Source organism: Nothobranchius furzeri, chromosome 11 (assembly GCF_043380555.1).
Source record: "Nothobranchius furzeri strain GRZ-AD chromosome 11, NfurGRZ-RIMD1, whole genome shotgun sequence".
Lineage (NCBI taxonomy): Eukaryota > Metazoa > Chordata > Actinopteri > Cyprinodontiformes > Nothobranchiidae > Nothobranchius > Nothobranchius furzeri.
The window spans coordinates 52,396,744-52,408,755 of NC_091751.1; positions in this window are offsets into that span (position 1 = coordinate 52,396,744).

Consider the following 12,012-nt stretch of genomic DNA (forward strand, 5'->3'; position numbering starts at 1 on the left):
ACCCGAAGCGGCGAAAACTGATGAAGGGTGACCAAGCGTTTGTTTTAGAAACTTTTAATAAAGTTTTAACCAGGTGTTTTATATAGTTGATAATTTGTCTTTTAACTGTTAATCTTATAGTGAATTTTTCGTTTTGCATTATTTTAATAATGCTCGCCATCTGTTTGCTCTTGTTTTTAGAACCTTTTATCACAATTAAACCCATTTTAAATGCCACTGTCGTATTTCTTATGTTACCCCCTCCTTCACATTTTAACATCTCCTGTCGGGGACGTAACACTGACGCTTTGGGAGGCGACGCGCTGCGCCAGAACGTCGCTTTCCGACACCAGCAGTAAAACTAAGATTTCACCAACATTTAACCTCTAACCTCTAGCAGTTTAACCTTCCCCTCGCCCCCCATCCTAACCTTAACCCAGTTTCTCTTTCTAAATTTCCCGTTCACCGTGTTTGAGAGGGACGATGCAACTAGACACAAAGTTTTGTGTGTGAATGTGGGTTAAGGTTAGGATGGGAGTGAGGGGAAGGTTAAATAGCAAGAGGGTGAAGGTCACAGTTTGCTAAAATCTCTGTTTACCGCGGGCTTCGGAAAGCGACGTTCTGGCACAACGGGTAGCTTCCCAACGCGTTGGGGCTCCAAACAAACGCTTAGTCACCCTTCGTCAGTTTCAGCTGCTTCGGGTGTGAGAATGTGTTGTTCCAGCAGAAGGGTTTCAGGAAAGATAACCGAGGGGAGGAGTGAGTGTCTCCTGACCGTGCCTGTGTTCAAAACGTAGCTTGTTCTGCAGCTTTAATCAGACAAGATTATTGATACTGTTTAAAGCATTATGTTTACTAATGTAGGGTAATTTATATTAACACATTTCATAAGTAGCACTGACACTAGACCTTGATTTCCAAGCATATCTGCACTTTAATACCCACATCAAAAAACACTTAGTAAGGTAGCTTGTACTACACCACATGGATAAACATAAAAACTGTTAATCTGTCAAGTCTTTAAAACCACTCTTGCCTTCTTTTCAGTGTTCCCTGGGGAAAATGTCACTATCAGTTCTACCGAGGACTAAAATTACCTCAAGCAGTTCCTTATTTGACCCATACCTGTCTAACTTTCCCATGCAGCAAAGCTGCCTTGAGCTGCTTCAAGTGGTTTAAACCTTTCACCTGATCTTAGAAAGGAAAACATGATAATTCAGTGAGAATATTCAACACCTGAATGCATTCATGACAATGGTACAAAAGGTCCAGTGCAAGATCTAGAAATGCCAAATAATACTATAAAAATACATTCTTTGTTGTCCAGTTTCATTCCACCGTCAAAACCATTCATGTAATGTCAATTGGTGATTCCAAGTTGGAGTTGGGTATAGGTATGATTGTAGCTAAATAGTTTAATTGTCTCTATGTAGACCTGTAATGGACTGTCAACTTGTCCAGGGTGCTCCAGGGAGATAGGCTCCCACTGCCTGTAAACCCAAGGAACAAAAAGGTATGGATGATGCTGAATAACGTTCTCCTCTCAGGACCCAGTCTGCTGGAGAAAGAATGTGTGATATTTAAAACCTTATTTTTATTTAAGTGGGTTTGGTTGCCCAGAAATCTAGACCAATCGTAGAAATAGCAGGAAGATTTTACTTTGCAGGTAGATCTAGCAACTCTCTATGGTATCTTCAGCAGGTCTACCATTGGCAGTCGAGAAAAGGTACAGAGATAGCGTCGGCTAAGGAACACCATCACCTTTGGCATCAAATTTGAATTATTTAGACTTGGGCTTTTCTTTGAGACATGAGCAGATAGAGATACGTAAGTCCTTTACTTTGAAAAATGATGTATTTTAATCTTCTTCTTCAACAGTGTAAGGCAGACAAATGTTTAAAAGGCAACTATAGATTCCACCGATGACTGGGTTGTTTCTATGGCCTGTATATATTGGTACATACTATACATATTTACATATATATCTACTATATATTTACATTTTTAGGAAATCTTGACAGGCTGGGGGTCTGGGGGAGAATTAAGCGATCTTAGTAGTACATCTTGGACTGTGGCTTCTTCACATGCCTTAGTGATTATTTCCAGCCATCAAAAGGCAGGGTAGAGCCTTGAGAAAGAGGCCCTGGTCATCTTTTCTTCAATCCTCAGGCTCTGCTTACTCACCAGTAGTGAAGGTCAGTGACTGGACTTACTCACCTCATCTGCAGATCATCAGCCCTCTCAGGGCTCAGTTCTGAAGTCCAGTCCTGTTCTAATCAATGCCTCAACCATGTGCATTCATTAGATGCTACATCGTTCACCGGTTTCAGCACAGCTCCACTTGCAACTCTCGCTCTTGTTCTGTGTTGATCTGTAGGTAATGTTTTGCACTGTAGGTGCCTCCCACCTTTATTGAAAAAGCCTCTTGGCAATTTTATGCCAGCGAGATAATTATAAATGTAACCTATGGCTAAAAGCAAAAACACAACTCCCACATCTTTCCCTTGCCATTTCTCACACTCTTTCTACTTCTCTTTCTTTCTCTCCATTCCTCCCTCTCTCCTTCTGCCTCAGGAGCTGATTTCAAATTTTCAAAGGTATCTCATAGTGAGCCTGTGAGATTGAAGGCTCATAAATACCTTTATTATAATATAATGGTCACATATTTCTGCCCATTAATTCGAGTGGAAAAATTAGCTCATTTGTTTGATAAATGTCTTCACAGAGGTTTTAAATGTTCTTAGATGGACACCGGCAGGTGGAATAATATCTTAAACTAGTGAACAGTAGTAGAATAACATGTCACAGTGACTTTGGTTGAGTTTCACAGCTTCAAGTGTAGATGCCAAAGGGTTCAAACTCTTCAGAACATGCTATTTACTTGTGCAGCTGCACCTTTCTGGATAGATCATACAACAGAGTTACTAAAGCCAGCATCATTTCTACAAAAACAGTTTTAGACATAAATCCTGCAGATTTCAAATGCAGCTTTGACTGTTTCACTGGGTCAGTCTGTTCTGTTCCACTATTTACGCAAAAACTCAAAATACAAAGCATTAATCACCTGGGATGGGTTTGTTTATTACAGACAGTCTTATCAGAACACAGGTAGAGACTGCAGAACTTTAATTTACTTTGCGGAGGTAGGCTGTTTAGCACATGATGCTCTGCAGCTTTAACTTTACTATGTTATAGGTTAATCACCCTACATTTACTTGTAAATCTGCTTTGGGATCATTTTACCTCGAGAAATATTAAATGTTAAAATACCATACTTGATACTTAAAGTTAAAATACCTCATAAAAATAAAGGAAGAAAAAGGAGAGATCAAATCAGAAAGTCTGGTAAGCCATCCTATATATAAACATATAGTCTAGCCATAAGCCATTGAAAGAACTCAGGCTTGAAGCGGAATATACGGTTGTCATACAAATTGTCTCCGAATTCAATTTGACAGTGCTAGGACCAATCAGAGCAACAAGCAATAGGATGTATTCATCTCTACGAAAATCAGTCAGTTGGGCAGTCCGCCAACATTAAAGAAGAAAAATGGTAAATGGCCTGTATTTGTATAGCACCTTCTTAGGGTTCTACAACCCCCAATGTGCTTCACAACACAATTAGTCATCTACTAGTTCACAGATAAATTCATACGCTGGAGATGATGGGCTACAATGCTGACCTGAAGTACCCTGAAGGAAGTTTGGGTTCAAAAACACGCTGTTTAGTATTTTGATTGAAAGAGCTGCATGTACTGAATACATTAAATCTATTTCTGCCTTTAAAGGTGCATTATGTAGAAATGTAAAATAAAAATGTAAATGTAAAAATAAAAAGGACATCCCTTGGTCAACTTTGGTTACTGCAACCACTTTAAACAACTCTGGAGCTTTTGCCAGCCATCATCAAATTACAAATGTCAGTGCTGCAGCATTAGCTCGCAGGAGACACGGCAACTGTCACGTTGCGGGTGTGGATGATGGCGGACCGTGTGTGGAGGTGGTGACCCGGAGGCAAAAATGCAGGCTTGAATAAAGTAAAAATGGTTTTAATAACAGAGCGGGAACGACAGGACAAACACAACGCTGACCACAAACACAATGATCTGACAAAGACCGATACAAGGAGGGAGGTATAAATACACAGGGCAAATGAGGAACACATGGGCAGGTAAACAAGGGGCAGGTGAAAACAATAAGGACTAATCAAGGGCAGGAGAGAGACACAGTCAGGGAGGTAGGGGCAGACCGTCACAGTACGCCCCCCTTAAGGGGTGGACACCAGACACCCACAAAGCCACATAACACAGGAGACACGGAACACTTGACCCGGGGAACTGGAACATTTGGACTCGGGAGACTGGAACACTTGGACTCGGGAGACTGGAACACTTGGACTTGGCAGACTGGAACACTTGGACTCGGGAGACTGGAACACTTGGACTCGGGAGACTGGAACACTTGGACTCGGGAGACTGGAACACTTGGACTCGGGAGACTGGAACACCTGGACTCGGGAAACTGGAACACCTGGACTCGGGAGACTGGAACACTTGGAACTCGGACACGTAGACTCTGGAACTCGGACACTCGGACACTGGAACTCGAACACTCGAACACTGGAACTCGAACACTTGGTTGGCAGAGCAGGGGCCTCTGAAATAGGCGGCACAACTCTGGCTTTGGAGAGTTCCATGAGCTCTGGTTTGGGCTGCAGTAGCAGGACCCTGAAGAGGCTGTAGCATGAAGGACCTGCAGGCGTAGGACCTGCAGGCGTAGGCCCCGCAGGCGTGGACCAGGAAGTGGATGAAACTGCAGGAGCAACGTGAGGAAACCCAGCTCGGCGGCAGGTACTCGACAAACTGTCTGAGCAGGTGCACATCACGATCCAGCTGGGTCCATAGGCGGAGGCTCGGGTGAAGGGAAGCAGGAATGGAGCAGGAAGTCCAGCCCTACCACCCCGAAGAATGTTGGTGTGCGTAGGGTGTTTTACCTCACCAAAACTCCAGGATCCGCAGCTTCCATGGGAAAACAGGACGGGGCGAAACAGCAGGAGAGGAGAAATGATTTTGACCACCCCGAGAACAGGTAGGATGCGCCAAAACCTCCCAATGGGCTCGACCTCCCAGAAAACCTGTAGGATACGCCGAAAACCCCTCAGGACGGAATCTCCCTCCGCTGAAAAGGGAGAAAAAGCAAAAAAATAAAAAATCCTCCAGGGAGATGTTTTGAGCTCACCACAGGTCCAGGTTGGTCAGATCATTCTGTAATGTTGCGGGTGTGGATGATGGCGGACCGTGTGTGGAGGAGCTGACCCGGAGGCAAAAATGCAGGCTCGGATAAAGTAAAAATGGTTTTAATAACAGAGCGGGAACGACAGGACAAACACAACTCTGACCACAAACACAATGATCTGACCAAAGGCCGATACAAGGAGGGAGGTATAAATACACAGGGCAAATGAGGAACACATGGGCAGGTAAACAAGGGGCAGGTGAAAACAATAAGGACTAATCAAGGGCAGGAGAGAGACACAGTCAGGGAGGCAGGGGCAGATCGTGACAGCAACCCCACACTCACTGATGGTAAATAGTTACGTCCCTCCTTCCTTTGTTTTGATAGGAGAAAAACTCACAATCCCCGCAGCCAGCTGGATATGAAATATGTTTCAGTATAACTTTCCTTCCAAAACGATTAAAACATTAGACTCTTTTGGGATTTTGTCACTGTAAAATTCTCACTGTATCCTTACATACTGCACCTTTAAAATATGGTATTATACTTCTAAAATGGAAATACTACTACTACTACTACTACTACTACTACTACTACTAATACTGTTGAAAGTTGTATTTGACAAAGAAAGGATTGTGTGTGATTGTTTTTTTTTTCAGATATCTGTAGTATTAGGAGTTTAATAAAGTCCTCTATTAAATATTAAAGCTCTTGTTGTGCAACTGTTGCTAGTATTTAGAAACTTTGCTATGAGGAAAAATGACCAGGAATATTAATCCTGCTTCAGATTAGAAAAAAATGTAATCACACTTTGTGGAAATTCTTTAATTGTTGTTTGCTGTGGCCAATTACGAATGCTAAATTAACTAAACTCACTTCAATAAATAAGAAAAACACACAAAGGAGTTTTCTTTACCAAATAAATACGGATATTTCCCCGAACCACCTTCATTTTAATCATGCATTTATTGTATAATACACACATACTGTGCATTGCTGTATGCTTAATGGGAGCATTACATTTGCTTCACTCGTCCAACAACAGCATGAAAACTTGCAGTGATTGGGCAGCTGAAAGTGACATTGCTCCAAGTGGGGAATTTATGGTAGTGCTCCACTACATCTAATGCTTTCTATTGTTTATTTATCAGTCAGGCCTTGAATTATGGTGTGCTTGCAGTGAAGAATTTTAGACCGGACTACAGTCGCTGCAGGGCCGTTGGCATCCACTGTACACTGAGAGGGAATCATTTATATTCTACTCCAGAGGTAACAGAAGAACATGAGATTGGGAAACAGCTCAAACACCACTCTGCTTGTGAGGCTTTAGGCAGAAAGAAGTCAAGCTGTGTGTTTTTATTTCATTATTTTTTTTCTTCAAAACCACATTTAAGAATAGTTGTCCAAAGATCTCTTAATACACACAGCATGTCACTTTCAGTTGCACCTTCGTGGCCACAATTATTGCACTATCCTGCATGGCTCATTGGAGGTGCGGTGGAATGCTGGCGTTAAGGGAAATTTTCAGCAGCTCTAAAATCTGACCGCTGAAGCTGCATGCAAAGTGCTGAAGGTGCCACATTCGAACCTACGCCGAACGACGCCCCCGCAGGCTGTTTTCAGCTGCTGGGATAACTGCAGATGCATTCTTTTGCAAATACATCAGCAAACTTGTTTCCACTTTCATCCTCCTTCCTTTGCTTGAGAATCAAAAGCAGATAGCTCCATTAAAAGGTTTGAACCATACTGTGTTGCTCAAGCAAGCCTCCCCTGCGCCAACCTTTCACGTGGGCAGACCTGCATGTACGGAGTGCTCTAATGATTCTGGAGCTTGCCATTCGAGGGCCACCCATCCATCATAGTGGTAAGGCCAGCGGCTTTATTATAATACAGAGGACAGACATGCTCCGAGGCTATGTGGGACACAATAGAGGTCTTTCAACAGACCTATAAATACATGATCTGTCAGAGTTGCTGTCCTAAGGGCGCTCTCAGCCAGGCTCGAGCCCTCCGGTCGACCATCACTTATGCTAAGATATGCACCAGCCCCGGGGCTAAGGCTAAGGCTCAGTTCATTTCAGCCCCTCATCAACCACCACATTCTACCTCCAGCCACCAGAATAAATAAGAACGAGATGGGAAAAAAGTGATTCATTATGATGGAGAGCAAAACCTTTCGAAAACAAACAAATCGACAGAGTGAAAATAAGCAGCGATAGCCAGCTATTGACTTCTCAGCAGCATCTGATGAGTTGAGAAAATGCAAAAGGGTTTGGGTCCAACAACAGGGTAGAGTTAGAGCTGTGTTTTCCTACGAATGCTGTAAAAAACAAAGACCTGATTGATATGTGACATTCTGAGGTGGCACATGTGTCATATCATGTCGTGTGAGTGTATTTTAGGCTGTGTGCAGTTCCTCCTCCTGCTGCTGCTCCTCTCCTTGACTTATCTCAGGTGAGAATCACTTTTCCTCCCCGTTGCCTTCAAGCTAAGATCAGCAATCTGGGAGTTGGGTGTGTTCTTTTAGAGATTAATGTGGATGGAAGCTGTTGCATGTTGGAATTATAAACAGGTGAACACTTTAACTCTGCATAATTCTCTATCTCTGCGCCAACTTAATGTATTAAAATTATATTCGTCCTCCAGGCTGAAAACCAGACGCAGATAATGTCCAGGGCACGACGAGTGGAAACCCAATGACAAATCCCACCGCTCTCACAGACGTGATCAGCTGGGCAGGAGGTTGCTATAGATCTTTTCTATTTTTCCACCTCATTCTGGTGTTTAAAAGTGAGATTCTAGCTGTTTAAATGTTGCTAAAGTGCCCGGTGATGTGGTACTTACCTGCATGTGCAAACAAACACCTTTCTACAAGCTAAGAACTCCTCTCGGTCCTTATTTTGAGTTCTCCTGCAGGACTTTTAACACCAAACTCAGCCAGGTAGAAGGTGGAGTTTAAAAAGGGTATTTCTGCCTCTTTTCTCATCCACCCTCATCCTCAGATCACTCTGTCTTCCTATTCTTCTCCTCCTTCCCTTCCCCCCTCTAGATTTCTCTTTGCCACAGCTGCTGCCTCCTGGCTTCACCCGAAGGCTCCAGGAGGCTTCCCAGCACCCTCTCCTTTTCCCCCCGCAGCCAAGAAGGAAAAGCAGGCAAAGAAGGAAAATAAAACTTGAGGCACACCACACAAGGCCATCTGGGTAATCTTGTTCAAAAGGCTTGAGGTGATAGCTGCAATTTACACAGGCTAAAAGAGAGGGAGGGAAAAAAGAACAGACCTCATTTCCATACCCACCAGCCTCAAGGAGATGAAATTGAATAAACTAAAAATTAGAAAAGAATTACAGTAAAACCAATACGGAATATTCCACATGAGTTCGTTTTGTCCTTGTAACATCCCCTCTTCAAACAGGCACACACATCTTCTGATTTCCTAAGAAAGAGAACAATCAAGCTGACATGAAGGTACCACTGACAACTAAAAGGAGCTACACAACGGCGCCGACGCGCGCACGCACATGCACGTGCAGAACACTGAAGCAGTTCCACTCAAATTCACTCGCAGACACACACAGCCGTGGGGGGAAACAATATTTGTGATGAAAGCAAATCAAACTGAAATCCAACATGTTGAAGTCAAGTTGATTAGTGTGAAAATGCAAAAGCATCCTCAACCGGCATATCCCACAGTCATAAAGATATGTTAATTTGTAACTTAATGGCTGAAAGCGTCATGTTGCTTATATAAACCTTGAAACATGCTGCATTTCTAAAATGTGCCTTAATTTAATGAAGTAAACACCACCACAAAACAATAAATGCCCCAATTAAAGAACAGGCATGAAGAGAAGTGTCTATTTCCCATTTTGCCCCTGCGGACATATGTACCCAAGCGTGTCTTGTGCACTTACCCACACGCAGAAGCATATGCATCAAGTGCAGCTCATGAGCATCTTGCCTTCACGTTCCACATTAGCATATGCATCTTGTTGTTTTCCATGTAGGTTATCTGGTGTGAGATCCAGGCTACATGTTTTATGGTGAAAGCACTAAGCATGCAAGTAAAGTGTGCCTGTTGGATGAGGGAAAGTGTATTTGAACTGCACGCATGAATAAATACTGGTGCACAGCTAAAATAGCATGGAGAAGCTGTAATGAGTCCACGATGAAGTCAGGGTTACAATTGCTAATTGCATGCGTGTTGCTGGAACATATTGCGCATTAGAGGCAGGATATGCCATCCTCCATTCTTTCTTCTTTCTTTTCCTGCCTCTGTGTCTGTTTGTCATCTGGCCTGCTTCGCACCCCCGGGGGGCATATCCCATCAGGCTTGCTGTGCTCCAATGTGTCCCGACAGACCTGATGCGATCCGAGTGGCTGACGGGTTTGTCCCTGCTGCCCGCTGTCTTTTCTCTTCCCTGCTTCACTCGCACATGTGCCTAAGTAACACACAACCTGATGCGGGCTGACTGGAGTTTGCACCTAGTGTGGAAAGCTTCCAGTCGGTGCGTGCGCAATTATCTGCTGCACGTGCAACCCTGGAAATGTTTGTAGCATGTGGCAGCTGTGCATGCTAACTTGCATGCACAGTTCTGTGTTTTTGTTCTTTTTTTTTTTTAGGGGGACAGGGGGTGAGTTATGTGGAAGATATTTAGTTATGTCCGAATAAATGCGAATGTTCAATTTATGAATTCTCGCTGGAGAAAAACAATGCCCACTTGGTTGACTAGCCATCTTACGCGTGTGGAGATGCCTGAGGGGATGCAGAAAGAGTGGGGGGTTGGATACCATGAGGCTAGGGCATCAAACTGGGGCTTAGAGACAGAGATATACCAACTGGAACCTGATGGCTTTAGGGTGTTTGTGTCTCCTGTCCTTGTGGTAACAAACTCACACATGTAGAGGAAGGGAGAATGGTTCAAGGGGGAGATACAGTTTCTAGAGGATCTCTGTGTATAAATATTACCTTGTTGCGTACAAGTTGAAGAACAAAATTGTTGCCTGTGGTTGTGAGTTTGGGCGATGCAAGCTGGTCTGATACTTTAACCCACCAATCGCCTTTTTGCTGGGACACCCTGCAATTCATTATTAACCCTCTGGAGGCAGGTGTTGCAGATTTGCAACGTTAAACCCTACCTACCTGGTTACTCCACATACGTATTTCATGAGCATTTTTTAACTCAGAAGTAACCCTGACGGACTTAGTTGTTTGTCCTTTTATCAAAACTTATTTTGAGCCTGAGAGGGTTAAAGGAATAGTTCATTTTGTCTTGAGGTTGTGTGGAGTTTTTATAAGCAGGTGGCATCTTACCAGTAGTTGACAACAGTCAGAGAAATATCCAAATAAATTCTTTTGATAGAGTCAAGATAATAGATGGGCCCATTTTGGAGCAAATCTTCAAAACACCCATACATTGTTAAACCAGGTTCTTACATTTCCTTTTTGTCTGAAGCATTTGGATACAGAACGATGTCTATATTGCTGTATTTACATACACATCAAAAAGCTAATCAACTGTGACTTGCAGTTTTGTCGGTCACATCCTGAAAGTGGGGCTGCAGACAATTAAGGAACTGTGATTTTTCTACGGAGATGAAAGAATATCTGTATGAAGCAGATTGAGACAGAGTCAGGCAGACTCCTTAAGCCTAATTTATACTTCTCCATCAGCTCCACAAGGGAGAGACACACGCACGGACAGATGTGTTTTGCTCTCTGACTTCTCAGTCTCCTGTGGAGTGTTGCAAAGCAATTCCCCGCCAGGACAACAGAGGGTGTAGCGGTGTTCTGTGGTATCCTGTTATGTATCTGGTCCAAGATGATGCATTTATTGTGTTTACATTGTGGTTTTTTTTTTTTTTGTATTTCTGAGACTTTTTAACAGACAATTTTGTCTCTCATTCTCCTCCACCTCTTCATGCACTCGCTACCTCTAAACCCACGTTTGCCGTCATTTCTGTCTACGAATAAAACGCTTGCCACGTGTCTTTTCACTCCTCCAGTCACGGGTCAACAAAACAATCATATTTTTAGAGTTTTTCCACGAGGTGTTCTTTAAGCTTTACCGTGTCTGCCGCTAGATATCTTTGGCTTACATTTTTGAGAGCGCAGTGGCGGTGTTGTTGACGACAGCGGCGTCCTGACCAATCACAAACTTGTGCTCCCTCTGTCTCGTTGGATGGATATTTAGAAAAGAGAGCTGGACTCCGTTCGTCCTTGCGAGCCTGCTGGAGAGCCCTCGAAAGGACGGATAATGGCGTTGCGTGCGTCTGTCCCAATGCAGACGGAAAAGTATAAATTAGCCTTCAGCTGGTCAGCTGTAGGTTAGCTTAGTTAGCATGGCGAAGCAAACAATTTTTTTGTTCAAATAAGAGCTAAAGAAAAAAAATAGATTGCAAAACTTAACGACAAAGGCCCATATCTGCAGAATGGACTTAGACAAATACAAATTTGTTTTAACATCATAGGCTTAAAGACTAAGTTCACTGATTTTTTTTTAATTGTGTTTCGAACTTTGTGGGAAAAAAGCTCTTACACTTCTGTTTCAGAAACTTCAAATGCGCAGAACACGGCAGGATTTGGAGTCACTTCCTGAAATTCGGACATCTTGCCTCTGATTGGCTAACAGCAATGTGACTCTACCACTGACTTTGTTTGCCGTGCAACAATGACTTTATCTCTCCTCTATGCTGTGGAGTTGCTATCGACAACAGTTAGCTTCTACTAGCCGAGACATGCTCTGCTATCCTGGATGCTAAATCAACAGTCTTCCCTGTCGCGAGCAAATATGGGTGAGT